The sequence below is a fragment of the Seriola aureovittata genome, chromosome 21, assembly GCF_021018895.1.
Source record: "Seriola aureovittata isolate HTS-2021-v1 ecotype China chromosome 21, ASM2101889v1, whole genome shotgun sequence".
Classification (NCBI taxonomy): Eukaryota; Metazoa; Chordata; class Actinopteri; order Carangiformes; family Carangidae; genus Seriola; species Seriola aureovittata.
In genome coordinates, this window is record NC_079384.1 from 20,933,134 (window position 1) to 20,951,310 (window position 18,177).

Genomic DNA, 18,177 nt, shown 5'->3' on the forward strand with positions numbered 1-18,177 from the left:
TGGATGGCTTTTTTCTAATTTTAAGTTCAGCCGATTGTTAATTCTACACCTGTCTGTATCTTTCACGAATGTATAAACGAAGAAGTCATTTGTAGTCAGACTCCTGACATAACGCCATGACCAAAATGTCCAAACACTGTCTGCAGCTCTCTATTACCTGGAAATAATAGAGAGCTGCGGACAATTTTGAATTCTGGTTGCGAGTAACTGCCACCGACACGTTGGAGTTACACCCCCAGCTCCATTCTGATTCCACTGCAGTCTCTTGCTGGTATCACTAACCCTTTTCTCACCATTATGCTCTAGCTATGGTGTACCATTAGGGGTAGATTATGACCACATATTTAGTACTGGAAATCTGAATATTTCATATATATATATACGTATGTGTGTGTGTGTGTGTGTTATATTATTGTAATATTGTCTCATTCTTTAACTGGCTGTAATATCCATCTTTACACAGGCTACACTATTCTCTACTGTTTTGCTGACTGGCACTTAATTCAAGCAATATTGTTAAGTTCATGCTTTTTTTCTAGAGCACCAGATATTGATTTTACACCTATCCACACTAAGTGGCAGCGATATGAGTATAAATATCTCATCACCAAACTGTGGCCAAAGCTATGTGACAGAGCACTACCCTCCTTTAAAGGAAAAAAGTAGTGATCGTATCATTGCAGGCAGAAATCCGTGCCCACAGTCGACCCTGCCTCCTAAAAATTACAACAACAGCAAATACACTTTATACCAAATGTAGTGGCGAGCGGATCATATTTTCTACTAACATAAGGAGGATACTTTGTTAAGTTACGTATTTGGCAATTTGCAAAAATGTTGAGACATATTTAATGATCTGACAGTATCTGCCTGTAGTGACTCCAGCATTGTTAAACTGTTCTGCTCTCGGTTCAGGTCAGGGAAAGATCCTGGTCTGGTTTTAATACAGAAAAAGTTTAGAGTGACTTCAGAACCAACGCGTCCTAAACAAAAACCACCATCCTTCCTGAACCTTACCCAAAGTGCTTTTGTTGCTAAAGCAAAGATGGGACTCTGGACGTGAACCTGGTCTCTGGTGTGACCGCTGTGCAATGTGTACGCCCACCATCTCCCGAAACATCCTGCTGCTGTTAATAACACTAGTGTTTAATTCATTACAAAATGTGTTGCCTCTTAACAAAATTCAGCCGGTGGTCATGTTTTCTACAAAACATATTTGCTGTTGCAGTTTAGTTTCTAGGAGACAGGGTTGCCATAGGTCACTCAAACATGGAAAGCATCCAAAAGGAAGTGGGCAGCTACAGCGGTGAATTACATTCAGAACTGGCGGCTTCCATGTGGTTAGGTTTAGGCTACGTAAGCACTTCAATTGAGATTAGGGAAGGACTCATATCACCTTTGACCCTTACGGTGTTTAGTGCTTTGAGTTCTCTCAAATAAGCATTAGAACCCTTGATATATGCTTTAGTTGTTACAAGTGGATTTTTAAAAACAGACTGTGAATGTTTTGCCAGTTGGCAGATATACATTCATTAAAAACGTTTCCTTGTTTTGTTAATAAAAATAGAAATATGTTTCTTTCTGAACATATTCACTATTGGACATTAGCATTCACAGGAAGAAAGCTCTGTAGCTCTTCAGAGTGGGAACCCCCTGCAGGCCTCAGACACACTGCAGTTATAAACCTTAGATCCGGAGGGAAATCTGTTGGATTGCAGGAAGTGGATTCTGTTTGTGAAGCAGAAATGGATCCAACGATTTCAAACAGCAGCAGATGGTAGAAGCAGAGCTCCAAAATGTTCCAACATGTAAAGCCACCTTCTGAGTAAACATGAACAAAAGCTCTCTGTTGACACTGAGTTATTTACCACTAAGTGGTATTCATTTACATCAGTTATCCCACTATAAAAGCACAATTCATTTCATAACAGCAGTGTAATGTGAGTGTTGCAACAGACACCTGGTATCGTCGGAGCAAAGCAACACGGAGGATCATGGTTCAGTTCTCACTCCGTCCCTGTGATTTAAATCCAGGCTGAGAGAAGTTGTGGAAGTAGAAGAGAAAACAAACAACAGTAAATGTTGCCTACTTACGTTAGGATGTCGGCGAGGTGGATGAGGCGCCTGGATGTGTCCTCAGTTATATGCGACACTGTGGACAAACACAAAGACACAAATTTAAAGGTAGTTCAACAACAAGACAATAGGAAAAAAAATGGTGTTTTCTTGGTGTGTGAGCTTGACTGTGTGCTTTGTGGACACTTCTATTTGCTATAGCGATTGTGTACATTTCCTGCGTGTTTGTCTGCATTGTGTGCACTGTATATAAGCTATTGTGTATCCCTGTATACGTTATAATGTTCTGACGACTCCTTGTTTGAACGGCAGAAGCATTATCCTTTTCTCCTCCTACTTCTACTCCCCTCCAACCCACGCTCCCCTGCCCCAGTACAAGATCTCCTGTTAGCAGACAGACGTTTGGCCTTTATCATTTTATAATTACCCAGTAAGTCTGTGGTTCCCAGCATGGGAATAAAGTCTCAGTCTCTCTCTCTCTTCCCTTCCCCCATCTCACCCTTTATTTCTTTGATGGCAGGACGGTGAGAGATTCTCCTACATGTATGTGTGAGGACTGTAGAGAGAGAGAGAGAAATGAGTGTATACTGGCTAGAAGTGGAAATTAAAAATCACCGCTCAGTAAAATATTCAGTTCAGCACCTCCTTAATTTTTCTTTTCTTTTTTTCTTTTTTCTTTTTTACATCAATGTTCAAATGCACGGTACAGTAGGAACAAATGTCAGTATGCTGTGACATCAAAGCTTTGCCTCTGACTGTCTTCAGTTCAATCCTGGATTCAGTTTTTATAGTCATTAGCACAATAAACACATATCTGCAACATAAATTGGATTGTTTATGATTTTTGCCTCTTTCATTGAGCTTTTAATCTGAAAATACGCCAAAAGCTAAGTCAGTGTCAGTGACACTGATAATGACTGTGGTGACTTTGAAGATTTGCAGTTTGAGGTTTGTTCATTTACAAACAAAACACAAACAACATTAAAGATCCCATATTGTATAAAGTGAGATTTCCATATCTTTTTTGATTATAGATCAGGTCTAGGTTCTGTATTAATACTGTGAAAGTATCAAAGCCTCAGTCCACAGAGAAATGCACACAGCCTGTATTCAGAAACTGAGCCTTAAAACCAGCCGTCAGGACTTCTGGAACTTTGTGATGTCACAACAAAGCAGTCCCAGACCCACCATCCAATCTTGCAGGATTTGGTTTCTCTGAGTGTTTACCTGAAATCTGCTATATTTTTTATTGGATCACTCAGAAAACAGTCAGCCAATCGGAAGAGGGACTCATAGCTTCCTCTTTTCTGATTGGCTCACTGACCTGTTGTTACTAGAGCTCCAGAGAGAAGCCTGAGAGAGGAGATGTAAAACTACATTGAGACCGTTTTCATACTTATACTACTACTAACCACAAATATATCTTCTTATGGATCAACACTTTAAATAAAACACAGGAGAAGAAGAAAATATGGAGCTTCAACATTTGAGAACTTTGGCTTCTTTAGGGAACTGGTTCATACAGACCTGTGGATAGTAAAATCCGATGCAAATTGTGACTTTCTCGAACAGATTCAAACAGAGAGAGAACAGCCACACATACAGCAACACGATGCTTCAACATTAACAAGCAGCTGCAGCAGTAAAGCAGGCTAAACCGTGTCATTTTTTCTGCACTTCACAGTTCACACTCTCGCCTGCCTCCTGTGATGATGATTACACACTGTGTGATCACAGCTGATTGAGTCCGCTTGGTTCTGCTCAGGTATTAGACCCATGGCAAGAAAACAGGACCTCACCTGACCCAGTCAGACTTGGGGCCTGGGTCAGAACGTGGTTACTAGGAACTAAATGGACCCATCCCAGATAGTGAAATGAAACTTCTGGCCCAACCTATGCCTGGGTCCTCAGCCTGAGTCTGGCCCATACACTTCTACATCTGGCCAAATTCCAGCTGTTATCCTGACAGAAGACAGAATATTTTCTCTGTGTGTGCCAAAATTAGACCAGATGTGGAAGTATCATTTGACAATCATGGTGTATATGGGACAGATTTGGGCCATGGAACTGGGTGTATTCTGGGCCAGAAGAAAACAAGCATGCGGCCCAAGTATGGGCCGGATTTATTTTACTATCTGGGCTGAAGATCATTAATTTGCTCTTAGGACTTTGTCATGCTGGCCTGAGCACATCAGTTGATTATGAGTAATTGCCATTGCTTGCTTTCAGCCTGGGTTTTTTTAATTGAGAGTTTTTAGATCCATAACAAATGAAGAGATGAATGGGTAAACATCAGTACCACACAAAAATATGATTAAACACAACCTCAAACAACACAAACACTCGACTTGTCAGTCAAACTGAAACACTGTCAGATCCTCATAACATTTGTGTGCAGCTCTCATGGCTGCTACACTTGAAACTGTAGTTGCGTCTATACATAGACGGATCAGTGTGGAACCAGCCAGCAGGCCAGACAGATGGCGTTTCATGGCAAAACAATTTCCACTAAACAGATACAGACAGCCACCCCGACGGCTGGCAGCCGCTCGCTCTCTCCCCTGCTCTTCCTTTAACCTGGGCAATTAAAACGTTTCTCCCTCAATAACAGGGGAGAGGAGAGGAAAATACTGTAGATGCAACTCTCTCTGGTTAAACATATCATGCCAAATTGCGTTTCCATGGTAACTGTGGACCACATAGGCAGCAAAGAGAAAAAATAAAAAGGAAGTTAGCTCAGGAAAAACACACACGATGCTGCGGGGACAGACCTCTGGGACTGTCCTTATTTCCACTCTGACCACTGCTGCCTTCCAAAGTTTGTCTGCATATGTGTGTGTTTCCACTGGTGAGATGTGTGTGTGGTGGGTGTGTGTATGTGTGTGTGTGTCCCTCAGGCATTACATTCAGAGAGGTCAATGACCTAAGGAGAATCAGAAACAACAAACAAACATGCAGAACAGCAAACAGACTACGACACAAACCTCCAGATTCCATTACATGGAACAAACTACCATGGGCCTTATGTCTATGTGTACATATATATAGGCTATATCATATCATATGAGCATGTGTTGGTATTCCATACAGCTACATAAACAGCAGGTCCCTATGGAATAGGCACAGGCTGCTCTTTATTTGTCATTGACAGAGAGCAGCACAGTAAACAGACTGATGCTCAGGCTGATTCAGTGGAGACTGCATCAGTGTAAACATCTCCACAGGCTCATGCTGGGCTCATTGTGCAGGCAGCGCTGCATATTCTATTTGCCTTGGTCTTTGTTGTTAATTAAGCTTTTGATTGGTGCTTCTAATTGGTATTGTCCGTCTTTCAGATCTCCTCTGTTTTCCGCGTCCTATCTTCCTATCTCTCCTGTCTCGTCTCTGTTTTAAATCTGATCTCGTTTGGTTTTATCTACAAATCCAGTCGGACTCATCACTTTTTATACACCTTATCCAAATGGCAGCAACAGGTAACTTCCTGGAAAAAAACTAAACTTGAGTTCTCAAACTCTGGAAAACAACATTACCAAACTGTTATACACCTCTTTTATGAAACGTTTTATTAAGTCTATTTAAACGTTTTAATTTATGTGTTGGTTTGGGTCATTTACTCTGAAAGACACAAACAGGTTGGAAGGTATAATGCTGTAAAATCAGACTTATCTTAAGGAGCCCTTGGTACTGTGCAGAGCCAGAGCCATAAACCCCTCAAAAAGTCAGTTGTCGCTGCCACCACTGGTTTTTGAACAGTCTTATGTAACTCCTTGTCTCTTGTGTAAATTTTTTGAGCGCAGGTTGATGTGTATGTGATTACTGTATTTATTTACAGCTGGCTGTGCAACAAATTTAAATGAACAAATATATAAGCCGCTTGTCTGGACAGTATGGGAGACATTATGACTTTTATATTGAAAGGGCCATACTGATAGTGTTACTGTACCCCCCAAAATTATTGACCAATCCTAAGCAGCCCTCCCCAAGTTATAGGCTGTCAGACAAACAGTAGTTACTGCAACAGAAAACATGTCCTCTGGTGTTACCTATAGATGTAGGTGTTGTTAGTAATGATGCTGATGCAGATGGCCCCGCCCACCCTGAGTCCGGTTCTGCTCGAGGTTTCCGCCTCTTAAAAGGAAGTCTTTCCTTGCCACTGTCGCCTAGTGCTGCTCTTGATGTGAATTGTTGGGTCTCTGAATAATATTATGAAGAGAAGGTCTGGACCTGCTCTATTTGGAAAGTGCCTTGAGATAACTTATGTTGTGAATTGGCGCTATACAAATAAAAATTGACTTTTCAAGCTACGATGAGCTATGATGTCTTCCACACAGCTGATAAACTCTACTTAACTTGATTTGTTTTAGACTTTGGAAATGAAATGAGAACAACAGTTATATATTGTACTGGCATGTCTTTGGACCACCTACACATCGTCCTTGTAGACTGTAGCCTACAGTGTAAATGTAGGCACTGAGCAGCTGAAGCACTACAGTGGAAAGATGGCGGAGTTTGTATTTAGCTGTGATTGGTTAACTGAAGGAGGTGTCTGGGATCAGTCAGTTGCTAGAATCTGGGATCCCGAAAATATTGCTACAACAAATGCTGTGTCTGCACAGGAGGCGTAGAGTGAGCAGCACGTTAGCAGAGCAGCAGCAGCCTTCACAGGATGCATTCAAACACTGTGGGTCACCAACGTTTTTGTCAATACACAATCACTGCAGTTAGGTAAAATGCAAGCTGTTACACGGCCTGTGTCGACAGCTCAATTGTTTAAAATGGAAGCAAATCTGTTCGTGCACATGCACTAACACGTACCACCCTCCCATTCAGAGGGGCGTGACTTTGTTCTCTGCTGAGGATGTCATTTTTCCACTATGCTTTTACATCGAAAATAACAGTTTGTTGATATATTATTGTTTAAAAATCTTTAAAAGGTGATATGTCAATGTAGTGCTCACAACTTGTTTCTGCTGCCCCCAAGTGGCCATGAAAATTAGGGATCTACCTAAACATGATTGTGGTCTTTATCACCACGAAACTAAGAAATCATCATACAGTCAGATTAAGCTTATTTTCCCCTAAGATGCCAACAGCATCAGTTATACTGAGTCTGCAGTCAGCTCCACTAGTCAGATGTAATGATCCGTCAGCCTCATTGGGAACCATTGCAGTAACCACCGAGTACCCACATCCCCTACATATGGATACTATATAACAAAGATGGCACATTACAAGCAATGCCAATGGTGTGAAATGGTGTGAAATGGTATACACTTCCTGTCTCCATCGGCATGTTATGATCGCTTGTTCATAACAAAACAACACAACATTAGATACTATATGAATTTGTGCCTGCCTCGTTTTTATCTGCTGGCTCATATCTGATCACCCCAGTACAAGATCATATGAGTCTAATAATATTCAGATTTTCCCCTCCAAAAACAGTTAAATGATAATAACAGTAGTAGTATTATGAAGCAAAGAAACACAAGTTTTATTTGAGATTTAATTCATGGCTTCACATATAAGTCCCTCTAAACTTGTGTTTATGCAGTCGCAAGACGATGTCTGCAGTGCTGCCGCAGTGAAACCAGAACCAGAACCGACAGAGAGGAGAGAGATCTATGTTGCAATGTCTCGATTCCATGAGAGTTTGTTCCTGAGACAGAGACAGGTGTCGAGCAAAGTCAATTTTCTCCTGATCTGCCTGAAAAATTTTAGTGTCAGAATGTCTGGAAGATCTCTGGCTTGTGAAAAATGGGTCAAACATTTATTTTAGAGACTATGGGGTGAAAGAATCATAATCTGTGATCACATTCACTTGTCTTGTTGGAGTGAATGGACTCAGACTTGCTGCTGGTCTCCTAAAGGGGGAGGGAGGTGGACAAACCCATGTGACTGCACTGTCTCCTTTCTCAACTGTCTCTGGTTTGAACTTTTATTCGTGACCACATTCATATCTTTACAATGATATACCACAACCGTTGTTTGTGTGATATTTGTTTGATCACACAGTGTATATTAGTTGATATTATAGCAACAGAACTGGTTGTTGGAGAAATCAAAATTTCATGATGCAAGAACTTGAGTTTTTAATGTCACTAATGAGCTGCTTCACACTGACTTTATGGAGTCATCAGGCGGGAAGATGAACTGTCGTCAGTTATTAATGCAAGAAATATCCTAATCTGCTTAGTTTGTGACAGTGAGGAAATTTTATACAAATCTCATGTCTGTGCAGTACAGGAGAGTCAGGGCATGGTTAGCCTAGCTTAGCATTAAAACAGGAAGCAGGTTTCTGCTGGTGCCATGAAAACTGAAAAAGAATTCTCCTACCTAAACCTTTAAAGCAAAACTTTACACCTCGTTTGTTTAAATCATACACAGACAGATGTTAAGATGACATCAATGCTAAAAGAAGAAGAATAAGGTATCACAGTAAAGTGCGTTTGAAAAATCTCTTCATCAGCCTTTTTTTTCTTTTTCAACAGGCCAACAATCTCAGTCCAAACATCAAAAACTTTTCCTGGAATATTTTGTCTTTATATAGAATTTCTGCTTCTCTAAAGCCCACACTGCAATTCTACCCTACTTTAAGAAAGATTATCAAGCTCATGCAGCAGAAGTGCTAATAAAAGTCTCATAAAATAAAAATAAAAATCACCTCATATCATTATGCATCAAATCCTTTCCAACAGTCAAGACAGTGCAGCTCATCAACAAACAAAGCCACGCTGCGGTGTACAGTGCGTCCTGTGGGAGCAGCCTCCACACATCTCGCCCACTGTCACAGTATGATTTATTGAAATATTACCCCGACCAAATTAACAAACGGGGCTGGTCCTGTTCCCAGTCTGTAGCTGCCTGTGAATAACAAACACTGGGGGAATCCATGCGGACCACCACCCTGACACAACTCTTATGGATATTAATATTTTCTTTCCCTGTCACTGGTTATTTAGTTGCCAGCATTGCAACCCACTCTCCCCGTGGTACTGAGACAATCCATCCTGTCAGATTTACCCTGTTAAACAGGGGTGGGGGGAAGGATATGTGGCTGTGTGTGTGCGTTACTGAATGTATATTTTGTGTGCTCGTGCATCAGTGTGTGTGTGTGTGTGTGTGTGTGTGTGTGCTTGTGCGTGTGTCAGTAGCAGGGGAGTGTTTTGAGAAGGTAATGAGAGTGTTGTGAGAATGTTATCAGGGGCTGTAAGAGGCCCACTGAGGCGTTTCAGGAGTGCTGCACTTTGAAAACCACTCTGAGTGAAGCCACTCGCGACCTGGAAGTGAAAGCAATTCCTCATCTATCTCATCCATCCTTCCACTGACGCTCCTCTCTTCTGCTGCTTGTCTTTCTCTTCCTCCCTTCTGCTTTATATGCTGCTCCACAACATTCCTTCCTTTTTTCCCCCTTACTCTTTATTTTCCATCCGTTACTCTCTCTCTCTCTTTTCCTGCTTCTGACCATAATGGTCAAAAATAATTAAAAGAAGCTAAATTACTGTAATGATCCTTTGAGGAGAACATTTGAGAAAAGGTGCAGAATCATCAGGAACCAAAAAAGGGAGAAAAATGAACAATTTGGTCCATCTTATCTTTTTATTTTATTCCATTTATTTTTTGGCCATTTTCTGGCTTTATTACCATAGGGACAGTGAGCGAGAAACATGAAAGTTAGGGAAGAGAAAGAGGGAATGACATGCAGTGAAGGGCCTGAGTCAGATTTGTACCCAGGCCACTGTGGTAAAGACTGAACCTAAGTGGTATGCTCATTACCAGGTGAAGTCCTGGTGAGGTTATCAAAAGCCCAAAATGTAACTTGTGCCGCCAAGGGCAATACTAACTTTAGTAAAGTCAGTTAAAGTAAACCTTTGAATCTTAAGTTTAAAAAATATTGAAAATGATACCACGACCAACAATTTCTCCAGCAAGAGAGGTTGGTGAAACTCTGCTAGCAGTTGGGTAACATTAGAGCTTGTTTGCTGTTAAAGTTAAATTAACACAAGTGTTAGTAGGGCTAATGTTAGGTATAATGGTAATTCAGGTATGTTTGATTTGATATGCTTATGTTAGCCTACAAAGTTGGGTCACGACACCTTGAGGCTGCTTCATTTCATGATTGCTGTGAATGTCTGCATGTTTTTATCAGATTTTTTGTCAAGTTTGATTTGTGTGTGTTGCAGACCAACACTGTGACTGGGAAGAAAGAATTATTCCAATAACATCACAACACCAATGTTAGTTAGAGCCAAGAGGCAACCTGAAAAATTAAGCTAACGCAACAGTGCTAAAAACTGCACTTCCTTGAAGGGCCACTTGAGGTTGGGTCCAAGAGTGAGTGTTAAAATATCCAACTATCAACAGCAGAAATAAACATGTTTACAGCCTGGTACAAAAAAATGATTTTGGTCTCGATAGCTAATTTCCTCCATCATGACAACTGTACGAGGGGTGAATTTCTATGCAACTCACCCATTTAAGTTTTATTAAAGTTTAAAGTTCTGCATAATTGAGGGCTTGCCCCTTTCAGTGACAGGTGGATGGGCGTAGCTTTTCCACAAACCAGCATGCACCAACGTCTCAGCTTCACACACTATCTTCAAGCATTATCACGATTCATGTCACATTACTTCGGTCCTTGGGATAGTCTGGCTGACTCTGTTTTGGGGGCCTCAGTTTTAAAACAAGGCACCTATTATTGGATAATGAAAGGGACCAACAGACTATTGTCCATGTAAGATATGAGCAATAAGATCAGACAGTCTGCCCATAAAATACTGATGCAGCACAGGTTTTGAAAAATTTTGCCACTTTACCTTAAACTGAGATCTGTATGCTACCATCCTGTTATTGATCATTCTTGCAAGTTTTTTAAGAAATGCATGATATCCGCCAGTCGAACTGGAAAAAAGAAAAATCAGATGCACTTACGGTTCCTGAAGCTGTGGTAAGCACCGTAACTGATGCCCTGAAAACTAAAGATCTCTTGAGTGCTTGCAATACTGTGACGCTGAAAACTGACGAAAGAAGAAAAAACTTGTTTAAGAATAGCTTTATAATTATGTTGAGCCAATGGCCATTTGCCTGGGACAGAATGAGGCAGGGAGAATGTTTTGCTAAATATGTCCCAATCAAACAAACAATTGTGTTGCTCCCTCACTGACTCACAGTGAAAGAGAGATTCAATCAAGTACACTCCCATGGGCCATCTTAGGATGATCTTCGAGAATAAATGGGATGGCACTAACATTAGGGAGAACTTGTTTAAGACATATGTCTCATCACTTGGTTTGATTCCATATCAGGATGCCTTTGAAGTATTAAATCTTCTAGGGTCTGGCAAGAAAAAAAAAACACAAGATACTCACAGTGTATCTCACAAGATTTCAAATATTTTGTCAAGATTTAGTCATGGCCCCCCTTATCAAAGACCTAGAAAATTTCGAGGTCAGTGACACTGACTTGCCTGATGGAACAATCTTCAAAGGTGGAACCTTGTGCGCCATTGCAGGTGACAACCTAGGTTCACACAGGACTGGACTTTCATGTACGTCAGCTGGTATTACTTCACTGTCTTGGCCGTGATCTTTTTGAAGGTATTGTGTCATCTACCTTGATTTGAATTGGCTAATAAACCAGTTCCATTATCATGGTAATGATGCCAACAACAAACCTTGTGAAGTTAATCCAGAGTGAGAGAAGATTGATGGGCAGGCTGTGCAAGATTTATGTGTTGACTGGAGAAAAAATAGGAAGTACAGGTCACGACAAAGCATGGCAACTTGTTTTTACAACTCCAAGAGATTGTAGAGTTGTTCTGTGCACTGGCCAGATAGGCTATTTAAGAGTTCTTATTGATGAATATGTCCATTTCAGACAGAATCACCCAATGCAGCTCAAGCATCATTGGATCTGACATTATCCAGAGCTTACTGTGCACCTTGGGCCACTCACTTTAGACATTATGACTTGAGAGTAAATACACATACTTTAAACAGTGTGCAAGGAAACTACATATCATCAAGGACTTTCTTCAACTCTTGCAGAAAGGCATCAGCTTCTTCAAGTTTGTCTGAGTGCTGGCACCTCCTTCCCACCAGCTGTTGCAGTAGAGAAGGGTACAGAGTTTTTCATGGGGGACTACAATGACAACATCAGAGAATCAGCTCACATCATACTTTTGAGCCAGAAAAACACTCTCATAGCCCGTGAAGTGACTGTGAAGGGTACAAAATACAAAAAGAACATGTTCATTGTGATTGATGATGTTGAGGAGGAGCTTGTCTCTGGAAAAATAGTAATACTCATCCATAGAGATTCAGCAGTACTTTTTATTACAGAGAAATAAATAGCTGTGCATCTCCCTGAAATGTGTATTCACTGCCTGACACAAAGTCAGAAAAGCTACTGCTGTGTTAACCAAGACAACCTGCTTGATTACTATCCCTTACCTGAACACACTGTGGGTAGCAGGGCTTTAGTGGTTCCCTACAATTCTTTCCTCTTATTGTAAGTCAATGATATCCAAGGCCTGAAATGAGCACTAGCCACCAGTTAACACTGATAAATTCTGGTTGTCTGTAGAAGGTTTATGAATTTTACAAGCCACTTTGTCAAGTTTCCATCAAACGGTCTTTCACTAATGTGTTCTTTTTCTTTGTTTCAGGGACTGAGATGGTCGCACACATGGCCATACCCCTCTCCAGCCCATCACCCCCACCAGCAGCTTCATTGTCTTACCTGTCAGACTGGAGTAGCCCATGCAACAAAAGTTTTCTCAGCTCTAATAACCTAAACATGGCCAGAAATATTCAAAATGCAAAGGGATGAATGTTACCAGAAATCCATTCAGCCATCGCCGGTGGAAAGACACCAACCCCTGCAGAGCGACAGTAGATGGTGAGAGTTCTGGTAAATGAAATGAGGAAATGTGATGCACTTAGTGCCTTAGTTTGACTCGACTTATTGCTGGTGGTCATCCTTTCTCTCCTTATTTAAGTGAAAACTCACATTGAAAACCTAAACCGTGACATCAGCTTTGCACGCCACTGAGCATCAAGGTGGTCTGGATCCACTTGTGTTCATAAGTGATGATTTACCAACACCTAAGTACCGGATTTCAGCCAGAACTTCCAACATAAGACTGATGATACTGTGGAGCAAAAACGCCAAAGATTGGAGGAGATCTATAGATGGGAAGGTGCAGGTGGGGTTGAAAGATACCATGGCCTGTAGTCTCATGGCGGCTGTGTCTACAATGTTGCCATATAACTTCAATTCCAGCTCCTGCCATTGAGGATATCAGAAACAACCTCTTCAATCAGAGGTACATATGTACTAATTTTGAGCTTCTCAGCTGGAAGAATGCGCGAGAGCAATCACAGAATACTTACAGAACAAACCTACCAACAAAGATATCCAGACTGTCCTCGCCCAGGGTGAGGACGCTGAGGTGGCACTCCATATTGTCCATCTGCCGATGGCCCACTTCACTGAGACCACAGATGGGCTCATCCTTCTTGCAGATGGGGGGCTATCTAACCAGTCATACTCCTTTAGGCAAAATTAAAGTGCGTCCTTCAGACAAATCTCTATAATATGATATATTTCACAACACATTGGCAAGATACATCCACTCTTCAAACACTGTGAAATTTGAACAGTATCTGAGATGTTGTGTATGAGGGACAGACGGTGGGAGCCCTAAGATTTCATCGCATGGGGAAACCAAGAGGTAAACTAGTCACATTTCTGCAAGAGTGAAATGCGCTGCACAAATTTTGACCCATCGGTTTCGGTTTAACTCGGCATTTCAAAGCATCAAAGAAAATAAATAGCTGTGCATCTCCCTGATATGTGTATTCACTGCCTGACACAAAGTCAGAAAAGCTACTGCTGTGTTAACCAAGACAACTTGCTTGATTCCTATCCCTTACCTGAACACACTGTGGGTAGCAGGGCTTTAGTGGTTCCCTACAATTCTTTCCTCTTATTGTAAGTCAATGATATCCAAGGCTTGAAATGAGCACTCCCATCCATTTCCAACTGCTTAATCTGGGGTTGGGTCGCGATGGTAGCAGGCCAAGCAAGGTAGTCCAGATATCCCTCTCCCCAGAAATGTTTCCCAGCTCCTCCTGGGGAATCCTGAGGCCTTCCCAGGCCTGATGAGATATATTATTTCTCCAGTGTGTTCTGGGCCTATCCCGGGGTCTTCTACCAGTTGGATGACCCTGGAAGACCTCCACTGGGAGGTAGCCTGGAAGCATCTTAATCAGATTCCCAAACCACTTCAACTGCCTCCTTATGATGTAAAGGAGCAGCATTTGAAGGCAAACTTTTCTAAATTAACAGGTCTTTTAAAAGATAAAGCTGAAGCTCCAAGTCCTCTCAGGATAGAACTGAACTGGGTCTCCTCAGATTCAGCTGATCATTTTGTTTCACACATAGTTTTGAGTGTTTCTGCTGGGTCTTAGGTAAATACAAGAGTGAGGAAGGATGATGCTGTTTTCAGGTCAGTGACAATATATACAGTGCTCACATGTAGCCTACGTGTGTCACTACTTTGTGTTTTTCTGAAGCCGATGCAGACAATTATAAGACAAGGAGTGCTGAAGCTGTCTGGGAGACTTGTGTGGAACAATACCTTGCTTAAGACTGAGTGGGGCAGGATTTACTCTATTTTTCTGGTGGATGTTTGGAGATTTAAACACCACATGAGCAGCTTCCAAAATCCAAAAGCACTCTGTATGTCTGAGATTTCTCTCCTCCTACCCCGGTAAACATTACAATCCCAATTACCCACACTTACCAGCATTTGATAGGTGAATCTCTAAGCACATAAAGCTGTGTGTTCAGTAACTGAGTTTCATTAGCTCAGCCCACAGTTAGTTTGAAAGGACTAACTGATGAATCCCTGACAGGTACTTCCTATATTCTGGAATGCCTAAAAAGTAGGTGTTTGGGTGACTCTGTCCTGGATAGTCTTGTATTTACGGGCCATTTCTTTACGCAAAAGTATCTATGTAAACAATTAAATAACTGATAAATACACCGATCATCCATTTAATTTCGTGGTTGATGGGTATAAATGGATATATGTAGATAGATACTGGATAGTTTTTTTTTCACCTTGCCTATATGTCGTGACAGTTCAACCTCGACTGGTAAACTTCCAGAGAGAGAAAGAGGGAGAGCAGAGGAGAGTGAAACAGAGGCAGACAGAAAAAGACTTTTAATGGGGTCCTTCAAATTGAAAAGAATTCGCCCCTGGATGTGGGAATCCAATTCCCTCCAATCCAATGGGATTGGCATTGAGCATGGTAAATAAGGATGGATTGTTTGTCCGTTAGCCCGCTGTGGCGTGAATCCGCTGCTTAAATGTAAAGTGACAGATCCACCCCCCCTCCGCACACTAACACACACACACACACACTTCTCTTTAAGTCAGCTTCTCTCTTTCACCTCCCTCTCTCTCACTTTCCACAGTTTCTGTCTCTATCACACACAGCCAAGACAACTACTCCTAATGAGGAAGCTAAAGTCACCTACACACACTCATGACTACTCACCCACAACCTTTCTCTACACACACACACACACATGTACACACTAAGCAACACGTACGCCAGGACTAAATCATCTCTCCGGTATGTGTTGTGTAGCAAAACGCAACACAAAGGGGGAAAAAAAAAACTGTTGAGTGGGTGAGTAACTTTGCTGCCATGATGCAACTGAGTGTAACCTCCCGGCCATCTCTCAGAGTACAGAGAAACTAAAGGGCTATTTCAACAATGACGATGATGACAAGGAGAGAGCAACATAAAACAGACAGATCACAAGATGGGAACGAAGGCTGAGAGAAGAGGACAAGAAAAGGTTATCACAGGGGAAGTCTGGCACATGAATGGAGAGTGGAGACTGTTAAAAATATGCAGAACTGAATGAAAAGGTGGAGAGACAGAAAGACACACACACTAACACTCACAGGTAGACCTGCAGCTTTAATGATCTGTGACTAGATGTCAATATCTGCAGGTGCCAGCTGGCTGCCCTGCAGCCACAAGGCGTGCGTTTGTGTGAGTGTGTGTGTGTCTGATCTGATGCTTGCGTTTCAAACTAAACTCAAGGCAGAGACACGTCAATACTTTAAACTTGGACCTCAGCTCTTCATCAAAGCAAATACACACACACTGGTACACACAGTCCACTCCACTCTCATATAACAGCAGTTCTTGAACCTTACTTCAGAGAGTCTTATACACACAACGGCAGTGTAGTAACACAACAACACAGCTGCATCCATTAGCAGTCAGGCTGGAAACAGACCTCAAGATTATTGCAACATAAATGGAATCGACACTAAACTGCAGCTGCTGTTTTCATCACTGATCAACCTGACATTACTTTCTCAATTACAGTGATTGTTTCGTTTATGAAAGTGACAAAAACTCATCACAATTTCTTAAAGCCAAAGGTGACTTGATGTGGTTGACTAACAGTTCGACATATCATTTTCAATCATATTAAACAGAGAAAAGCAGCAAACCCTCACACTGAAGAGGATGATGGGATTTCTACTTGAAAAATGAATTAAACTAGCTACGGATTTGTAATCAGATAATTGGCTAACCATTTCATAGACAACATAGACACCAGCTGTTTCCACCAGGACAAACGTTTTGCTAGTCAGGTAAACTAATGATTAGACCACAACTCCCAAAATCCTTTGGCAAGGGGGTTTGATTGAAATACAAAGAGGTCCAATTGGACAAAACTTCCTAAAGCAAAGGTCCAGAACGTTTCTCATTTCAAGGAAAATAAAGGGTGTAGTAAGCACGTAACTTGCTTTTTCAAAATGTGCTTTAAATGTGCTTCAATTTCCCTTTGTCTACTTTTTTCTTTTAACTCCATTTCATATCTTAACAGTCTCAATAAACAATCTAAAAACATCTTTACAATGGAAGAGCTTTAAAATGTCATTTTCTCTTTCATTTCCTCTAATATCCCACTTTCCCCTCTTATTTCTCCGATGTCCTCTATCGTCCCGTGTCTCCCCTGTTTTACCTCACTCACTGACTGGAGTAGCAATCATTGGATGGAGTAGTATCACGTGACCAGTGTCAAATTTATAGGTCATAGGTCTGGGTCCAGACCCGGACCACAGTCCACCTATTGTGATTTTGGTCAATGGTTAACGTTATGCTATTTACCAGAAGTCAATTCTTCTTCTCCTGTCTATAACAGTAGCTGCACAGAGCAACTTCCTGTGTTGGTTACTGTTTTAGTGCAGTGAGGAAGAATTGATTTCTGGGTTTTATCAGGGTGTGAAACTGTCAATTTTCTCAATATATTACATTGTGTTACATGGACTGTGTCTGACAACACACTGACACCTCTAATTAGTGACCTCTGTCCTACAGGAACGACAATTTCCTACATCTTTGTACCAAAACAGAAGCAGACATCACTCGTTAACACTTTTTCATGGTAATCAATGATGAAGTCTGCAGAGGAAAAGAGAGAAGCTGAAGAAAAAATGAACTGTCAACTTGTTTTATGACTGAATAAATAAATTTCATTCACACTACACAATTTACCATTTTTTTTAAAATTACTTCTGCTCTGTGACGGTTGTAATAAAATCAAACATGAATAATATGATAAACTATACACTCAGTAGCTTTTTCCAGAGCTTTCAGTCATATTCCGCAGCCGCCTTCAGAGTACAGAATTTTCTCAGGTATCATCATGTCCTCCTCATGTGGTTTGATTTGACCTTCGACCCAGTCTGGACCAGACTCTGTCACATCAGTCATGGCAGCAAAATCACTTCTGTAGTGGGTCCAGCAGTCGTAATGTGTCTCCCTGCCTTTAGCTGAGCATGCATGTTAAAGTCAAACTGTGTCTGTATTGAGTCAAGCTTGTGGGAAGAAACAAGTCAATCTGATGCCAGGGGGACTGCCAATCTAAAGCCAGTAGCTCTCCTCAAGGCAAGGCAACCCCCCTCCTGCCTGCTCTCTGTTTCCTCCACACATGAATGACAATCTGTTGTCGGGTCCTGCAGAGTTCAGGGCCCAGGACAAGTTTGATGAAAAATGAAAT

General features: G+C 41.4%; 1 protein-coding gene across 8 annotated transcripts in view; it reads right to left on the reverse strand.

Annotated features, from left to right (window-relative positions):
• rbfox3a (RNA binding fox-1 homolog 3a) overlaps positions 1-18,177 on the reverse strand; it is a 594,924-nt gene that overhangs the window by 400,954 nt on the left and 175,793 nt on the right. For all 8 annotated transcript variants that reach the window (XM_056365235.1, XM_056365232.1, XM_056365229.1 and 5 more), the window contains one exon: positions 2,095-2,152. The gene's annotated coding sequence lies outside the window, so the exon portion shown is untranslated. The remainder of the gene's footprint in view (positions 1-2,094; positions 2,153-18,177) is intronic.